The 8,684-nt window shown below is 49.4% G+C and overlaps 1 long non-coding RNA gene across 1 annotated transcript; it reads right to left on the reverse strand.

The window, feature by feature from the left end:
• Positions 1 to 977: 977 nt before the first annotated feature.
• LOC129647079 (uncharacterized) lies at positions 978 to 7,674 on the reverse strand. The gene is made up of 4 exons (XR_008712265.1): positions 7,449 to 7,674; positions 6,382 to 7,313; positions 4,890 to 5,014; positions 978 to 3,944 (listed from the first exon to the last, which is right to left on the reverse strand). It is a non-coding gene; the product is annotated as an uncharacterized LOC129647079 (long non-coding RNA).
• Positions 7,675 to 8,684: the final 1,010 nt, after the last annotated feature.

The following is an 8,684-nucleotide window of genomic DNA, read 5'->3' on the forward strand; positions in this document are numbered from 1 at the left end:
CATTAACCTGCATTACCATAAATACTGCAGAGAACAGCCGTCCGCAATTGATGCTCAGTGCTAATGGAGAAAATCGGTCTAGGAATAAAACTGAAATGGAATCATAAAACCTTATTTTCACCATTAATTTGAACCTAGTCTTCCCTAAATACCTTCGGCTAAATCTTTCTATAATGTTCCAGGGCTGGGAGCGGGGGTGTGGGATCCAAAAGATGGGAGCGGCTGTGCTGTGGAGGCTGGGGGTGGGGACCCTGGAGCTGGAGGGCTGGGGTGGAGGGGCCCTGGGCTGGCTGGCCTGTCTGCTCTGCTTCACCGGGGGCCAACCAGCCCTGGTCCACGGCAGACAGAGGTGGGTTTTGGTGATGAGCGAAGCCGTCTCCACACATGGAGAGGAGTGAGGGTTGGGAAGAACAAGGTTGACGGAAGGGCAGGCAGAGAGGAAGGCAAGAGTGACCCCTTGGCAGGTGGATAGGGGGAAAGTACAGGCGCTGAAAGACAGATGGGCTGCTGGCCTGACCAAAAAGACCGTTAAGGAACAGACAGACCAATAGGCGGAGGAGAGAGATGGGAGGCCGTCTGACCACTGGGAGGACAGACAGATAGACCTGATGGCGAAACAGAGAGGAAGACCGATGGACAGACTGACAGACAGAAGGACAGCCAATCTGACCTGACCCACAAGAAGCCTGATGACTGACAGGCAGACGGACAGCATCATAGGCAGACAGACGGGCACAGTGACAGTCCAAGAAGCAGATCAAGGGGGAGGCAGGTGGCCAGTCTGCCCGTTGAGAAGGCAGATGGACAGATGGACTGAAGGGCCATGGCGAGCGGAGGCTGGGTTTGGGGCAGGGGCTGGTTGCTAACCCTCCCTGGATGCGCTTAGGGGGAAGGGAAGCGGGGGAGGCCTGGTGGATGTCTTCCTCTCGCGTGTCAAACCCAAACCCCTTGCGTGAGGGAGTCTGGCGTGCAGGGTGCTCCCCTGGGCCCCAGGCTTCCCGGCCTCTTCCCCTCCTTCTCCTCCTCCTAGCCATGTGCAGCGTCTGGCACGCAAGGCAAGAGGCTCAGAGTTGCTGATGAGGTGTGCTCCATGGTTGGAAGGTGGGGGCAGTGCCTGGATCCCTCCCTGGGTCACCAGGGCTCAGATCCAGCGAAGGGTCCTAGCCCTGGTCTGCCACCCCTTTGCCTCATGTGTACGCTTTAACCCTCACCACCACTCTCTGTGGAAGGTTCTACTATTACCTTTGTTTAACAAAGCATCAAACTGGGCTCAGAGAGGGGAAGTGCCCAGGCCAAGGACTCAGCATGAGGTGGTGGGAGCCAGGCTGCCCATAGGAAGCCCAGGTGGGCACCAATCCTCAGCAGTCAATGGGGCTGGCAGGTCCAGTTTCCTTGTGTCTGGGCAGTGTGTCTACCAACCCCTGGAGTTCGCCATAGGAAATTTCCCAGCTCTTAGACAGAGGACGCTTCCTTCCTCTGGGATCAGCTTTTCCAATGACCAAGATGCCTTTGGCCTCCATCTGAGGGACTGCCATCTGCCTCTCAGCTGGATGCAGAGTTAGGTGGGCAAACCCCCAATAACCAGAGCCCTGATCACTCTGACTGTTGCTTGTTCTTTGCTCCATGAACATGGCTGATTGGGAAAAATTTGAGACTCCCCTAAGGAGTGTCCTGCTTTTCCATGAATGGAGCCTCAATTCCCACCCCCTTGATTTTTATCCATTTCTCTTTCAGGTCTTCAAGTGCTCAGGACAAGAAATGCTTCCATTCATCAATATAATGGTAGTAGCAGCAGCAGCAGCAGTAACAGCCATTGATGGAGTGTTCAGTGAGAGAAGATAAACTATGTTCTGAGCTCCAGATACATTAACTCACACCTCACAGTGGGTCTGCGAGGCAGGCCTCTTCCCCATTTTACTGGAGGGAAAGCTAAATCTAGGTGGCTTCTCTACAGTCTCATAGTAAGAGGCAGAGCCAGGATCTAGATTCTACTTAAACCCAAAGCCTGGGCTAGTTCTGCTGCCCCAGGCAGGCTTGGAGATGCAGCCGGAGCTTGGTGGGGCTTCTGAGAGTCATGACTGGACCACGGGCAGTACAGGGGGAGGGGAAGGGGGCGGCAGATGGTGGGGCAGGGCGGGTCAGAGAACCCACAGAGCTGGGAGGCAGGTGGCTTGGTGACTTAGAGACAGCTTCCTCCACCACCCTGGGTTGCTGTAGGTGAGAATTACTGACCCATCCCTCATGAAAGAAACATCAGTGTTAATCGGATCAGGCCCCATACCCTGTGCTGGGCATCTCATCCATTTTTAATTTATTTCTTCCTTAAAACTTAACCCATGGGGAGGAGGTGGGGAGGTAGCTGGGAGAAGGCTATGGAGGGATGTGGGTGAGAGAATAATTCCACACCTTCTGGATGCATCCAGGGAGGCTTTGTAGCACAGCAGTTTGGAATCACATACATGGGGGTGATTTCAGCTCATTACTTGCTAGCCACATGACCTTGAAGAAGTCATTTCCTCTCTCTGTGCCTCAGTTTCTTCCTCTATAACATGAGGCTAATGATATCCATGCCCATAGGTCATGCCAGGCACATAATAACATGAAAAAAAAAAAAAAAGTGAAAATGAAGTTGCTCAGTCCTGTCTGACTTTTTGTGACCCCACGGGCTGTAGCCCACCAGGCTCCTCCATCCATGGAATTTCCCCCAGAGTACTGGAGTGGATTGCCATTTCCTTCTCCAATAATAGGCACATAATAGGTGTTTAGTAAATTGCAGCCATTGTGCCTAAGTGCTGGTCCCAAAAATGGAATGTTTTATCATTCTCATTGCCTGGAAATGCCTTTCTCCTTGAGGCAAAATGATCCTTCACTGAAGGGACTCTGACCCTAATAAGGGGTTCTTAAGTAGAGTTGAAATCTCTCTTTCTGAAACCTCAACCTTCTGACTGTGGGAGGAAATGTCCCAAGCCGGTTTCCCAGGACAGCCCCTCCAGGATCTGAGGACAATGATAGGAAATGTTCTCCTGTCCTTACTGGGGTCTTGCTACAGTTTCTAGTTGCCATAGCTTCCAGAACCCCCTTCAACATAGTATCTTCCCCTTGACACACCCAAGGGTTTGTTTTTCTCCTCCAGCACAGTCTAGCAAATATTACTGAACCAGGGCATAAGCTGCCTCAGCTTCACTTAGTCCACAAGACACTGAATCAAAAGTATTTGGACAAGAAGAGAGGCAAGTCTCTAGATGTGCCAGGCCAGCATGGAGCATGGCAGGAACTCAGTACTTCCAATAATCCAGCCTCAGTCCCTCCCAAAGTCCAGAGGTGGCCTTAGAGGCAGGCGCCTGCAGACGTATCTTCAGCACCAAGGACAGCTCCACCGGGTTTGGCGGCAGGATTGTCCAGCTGGGTTTGAGGCTCAGCACAGTTCAGGCAAGGTGATGGCTCCAGACCACAGACAACTGGCTCGAGGCTGGTAGTTATCTGGTTGCAGGGTGGAAGTGCTGAGTAACTGTTGAATGAATGCTTGATTGAGCGCCTTGGTTTCAGTCAGGGCCAAATTACGGAGCATAAATTCAGAAATTGGAGACCTTGAGGGGAAAGCAATTTGGGCCTGAAGTTGGAGGCAAGAGTCTTATCTCATCTGAGCCTCAGTTTCCCCAGCTGTGAAAGGATGAGGAGAAGAATGGAGATATAGAAAGGGCCTGGTATATAATCCTTTTGAGACTTGACCTTTCTTGAGGATAGAGCCAGGAGTGTCTGCCTGGCCTGTGAAAGATGCTGGGAGGATCTCAGAGGAGGAGGCAAATGCATGTGTTAAACTGCTGTACATCTGAAGTTGGGCATTCCACGTCTGGGATATCTCTGTGAGTATCCTTACACTGAGGCCGAGTGATTCCTATTCTGAGCATCTTGATGGACATGCAGTTCTGTCATTGGGGGAGGGACTAGGGGAGGGAGGGAATCAGAGGTGACTGTCAGAGCTTGGGATGCATGCATACATACACACACACACACATACACACACACACACACATGCTCTTACCACCCTCTACATACTCTCATACTGTCACCCTCTACACCACTCATATGCTCAGTCACACACTGATTCATGTCACAGTCATGGAAATGCATGTATATCACACACACACGTACAATCACATATACAACAGTATTGAACGTGAAGTCACTCAGTCATGTCCAACTCTTTGTGACCCCATGGACTGTAACCTACCAGGTTCCTCTGTCCATAGGATTTTCCAGGCAAGAGTACTGGAGTGGGTTGCCATTTCCTCCTCCAGGAGATCTTCCCAACCCAGGGGTTGAACCCAGGTCTCCCACATTGCAGGCAGATGCTTTACTGTCTGAGCCACCAGGAAAGCCACATACAATAGTATACCGGCTCCAATCACACACATTTGTATGTTTCATGTATTTTGGTCGCTGGGTTCTACATACAAAGACATCCATTAACTTCAGCCACCCTCACTTTCACGGCTTATACTTACTCATCAGAGTCATACTCCAGAGACCCAGGCACACGCAATCCTAAATCAACAGTCATGTATCCTCATGGAGATAATGTTACACATGCCCTTTTGCATAGTCACATGCCACCACATGCACAAAAATGCCTGTGCAATCTCTCAGAGTCACTGAAACACAAACCCATAGCAATAGGCACCACCCCGCTCCCCGGTCTGCCCCATCCTTCATCCTCCTTGTCCAGTGAGCCTGGGCTGCTTTCCCAGGTGTGATCAGCTAACTGACTGGGTGACTCCTGATCTTAGGACAGGGTCCACATCCCTAACCACCCCCTCCAGCACACCTCACCACTGCCCCTCCCCGCAGGGGTCAGAATGATTTAGTTTGGGTCCTGGTTCACCACTCACCAGCTCGAGGCAAAGTTTCCTGTGCCTTGGTTTCTTTACAGGTATAAACGGGATGCTGACAGCAACCTTCTCATAAGGCTGCTGTGCGGACTGGAAAGCATGCCTGGAAACGCTTGTCACCATGTCTGGCACATGATAAAAGGGTGGTAAATCGTGACTTATTAGTATTAATAACAGTAAGCCACCCACGTAGGTTCCCATTAGATGCCATACAGACGGCCTTCTCCCCACAGCCCCTTTCACACAAGTGGGTGGAGGTGGGGGCAGTTACTTTCAGCATCCAAAGATGATGTCAGCTTTGGGAGGGAGAGGGCTGCCCCAGGCTCCTTTCCCCTCACTGCCCTGGCCCCCACCCTTGGGTCACCTTGGCTATGCCCCCACTTGAACTTTCTCCTGATGGTTCCCAGCCTCCTTCGCCTGGATCTGCATCACCTCGATCCCTGCCAAGGCCTCCAGCCCGCTTCTTCTTCCCTCGGGCTCCTGCTATCTCAAAGCCGGGAGGTGGCTTTCTGGTTTATTTTATTTGATGCTGGGCCCCTCACTTTTGGTATTCTGAGAGAAGCTCTTGCACTAATCTCCCCACTCTAAATGCTCATCACATTTCTCTTAAAGCCACAGGAGCTCCCCCCACCCCATTCCCATCTTTTATTCATCACCTTCCACCAGCCCCAACACAGGAGACATGGAAATGCAAACCCTCCAAGGACTGCGAATTTCATGCCAGCAGCTGACCCTTCGCCAGCCGCCTAGGGTGGGAGAGATGAAGGTATCCTAACGAGGTGTCTAGGCATTGGGGATGGAGTTGGAGAGCTGGTCGTCCATGGGCCTGGGCCATCACCCTCTAGGCAAAATGAGAGCTAGGGGAACAAGGGTGAGGGGGCTTCCCTGGGGGCTAGGATGCTAGCCCACCCTTGCCTGCTTCCAAGGCCTCACCCACACTCACCAACTGCCTCAGCCTCGCACCATCCCAGAGACACCCAGTCACCCTCCTCCAATCATAGACACTGTTCCCGTGTCTTACCCTCATATCATCTCCTGATCCTCATGACAAGCCTGTGTAGTGTGTATTGTATTGACCCCATGTGATGGGCTCAAGGTCATGTGGAAGGGAGGATGAAGAAACTGACCCTGAGACAGAGCAGATGCCCAGGGCCCCAGGAAGGGTCATTTGCCTGTGCCTCTATCATTCACTGAATTCTGACCATGATCCAGCCCTGGGCTGGGTTCTGGGGTTGTCTGGCTACATAGGGACATTCTTGGCCTTTACCAGTGGTGATTAATCACAGTGCCATGTAAGTGCTTTCATAGGAAGCCTAAGGGTCTGTGGGCACTCAGAGAAAGGAGGCATCCCGCCCTAAGTCAGGGGAGGGGGGTACCAGAGTTTGAGAACTTCAGTACAGGGAGGAATTAGCCAGAGAGGAAGGGAGAGGAATATTCCTCTAATGGAACACACATAGCACAGTCACAGAAGAGGCTGAGAGTGTTTACGAACCTGCAAGTGATTTCTTGTAGCTGGAGGGTCCTCTGTGGGTTTCAAGGGATGAGACAAGATACACGGGTGGGGCCAGGTAAGAAAGTTCTGCTTGATGCCTTGGAACGTCTCTTCCCATGCCTCCTCTAAACCCCAACTGCACCGTCTGTCTTCCTCTCCCCAGAAGTTCCCTCAGAGGACTAGGAGGTTTGGCCAGCTTTGCCCACACTGAGGGCCCAGAGGGTCATTCTTCCTGGTGCTTCTGTGCTTCTTCAGAGGAGTCCAAGTAGAAAAAGACTTGCTCCAAAGAGAGGTGATACTAATGGTGAAGATTCAGACATTGTGTCTGATTAAAGGGTAGGGTCCTTATATATTTGAGAATTTCCTTTTGCTCCTCAAATGGCTCCTCTAGGTAATTTGTTTTCCTTCTGCAGGTGGTTCCTATAATAGTGATGCCAAGTACAGGAAGTAGAAGAGAGTCCAGAGCTGCTTTGGAAAGCCTTCCTTTAACTCACGCTATGAGAAGTTGGGTGGCCTAGGTTCAGAACCAGGGTGTGTCTCTAATGCTGTGCAAACTCTGGTGAATCCTCTCTGGGTAAGTCTAGGTTTCTCTGTTTAAGAAACATGAAGGGGATGTTGCTGGTCATCCAGTAGCTAGCCTCTGAATTTCCACTGCAAGGGTGGGGGTTCCATCCTTGGTTGGAGAACTAAGATCCCACATACCACATGGCCAAAAAAAAAAAAAAAAAAAAAGAAAGAAAGAAACATGGAGGGTGTGGAGAATGAACAAACTGGTCCTCTCAAAGCTCTCTGATTTTATAATAAGAGCAAAGGAACTTATTCCAATTTTCTATGATCCTATAATTTGGCTTCTCTATTTTCTTTAGCCTGTGAGCATCTTGAGGGCAAAAATTATCTCATTTATTCCAGAATTCACAGATTCAAGCAAGGACCTGTCACAGAAGAAATGCTCAGTAAATATACAATCATTCATTTATTCATTCAACAAACATCTGTTTACATACAAATGAAGGCCACCAGTGTGCTGTGTGCTAGTGTTAAGGCAGTGAGTAAATTAGATACCATACCTGCTTGTTGGAGTATGTTGAGTGATAAGGGCAGAAGATAAGTAAATAGACAATGTATAACTTCAACAGGTTTTAAGTGCTATAAAAAGAATAACCTTGTGTAACATAGCAGAAAGTGACTCAGGAAAAGGCAGTCGTTTGGGGGGTTGATTATTTTGAAGACATGGAGGAACATCCCAGGCAGGAGGAAGAGCTCATGCCAACACCTGGTGTGTTCAAGAAATCAAAAGAAGGGTTTGAATGAGGGGGAGGTTGGGTGGAAGGAGGTTGCTTTAAAGCTGGAGCAGGTTTGCTTTAGGCCAGGTGAGGACTTTAGATGTCATTACCAACTTGATAGAAAGCTTTTGGAGGGGTTGTAACCCCTCCAAAAGAAGGGGTTTGTGTTGTGAAGATCCCTCTGGCCAGAATCCCTTGTGCAGAATGAATTATGGGGGTGAGAGAGGAAGAAGGGACACCTGTGAAGAGGCTCCCACAGATGTCCAGAGGAGAGGGGGTGTCGGTGGCTCAGACTTGGCAGCAAGTGTGGAATAAATGGTTAGATAGAATGCACCCAGATTCTATGACCTGCAGGTGCACCCAGTCACTGGGGTCTAGCACCCTGGACAGCGCACTCCTCTCATTCCCAGAAGGGCTGATTCTGGGTTTCTCCCAGACACGAGATGCCTCAGAACACCCTCCATTGTGGTTTTAAAACATTTTAATTTCTAATTAGAAAATGTTCCAACATACAGGAAAATCAGAAAATACAGTAACGGACAGGTATGTGCCCACCCAGGTTAAATGGGTGTTAACATTTTGTCATATTTGCTTCAAAGCCCTCTCTCTTTTTAAAAAAGAAAATGGATGGAACATGATCAATACAGCTCAATACCTCTTTCCTCCTTGCCTTTCCTCCACAGAAGTAACTAAGCTGAAGCTGATGTTTACTGTCCCGGGCATGTGTCATCTTCTATTTATGCATGCAAAACCTGTAAGTCTATTGTTACATATATTTCAAAAGTTTATATAAATGGTATAATACTGTACACATTTCTTTGCCATTTACTTCTTCATTCCATATTTATGTTCTGGAGATTTACCATATTGGGAACATGTTGATCTAGTTTGTTCATTTTAACTGTGATAGATGATTTCATTGTGTTTATAAAGCAGCTTATTTTCCTGTTCTCTTGCTGAGAGGCAGTTAGACTGCTCCTCACTTTTCTATCACATACTAAGATGTGGTGAATATCCTTG

Source organism: Bubalus kerabau, chromosome 3 (assembly GCF_029407905.1).
Source record: "Bubalus kerabau isolate K-KA32 ecotype Philippines breed swamp buffalo chromosome 3, PCC_UOA_SB_1v2, whole genome shotgun sequence".
Lineage (NCBI taxonomy): Eukaryota > Metazoa > Chordata > Mammalia > Artiodactyla > Bovidae > Bubalus > Bubalus kerabau.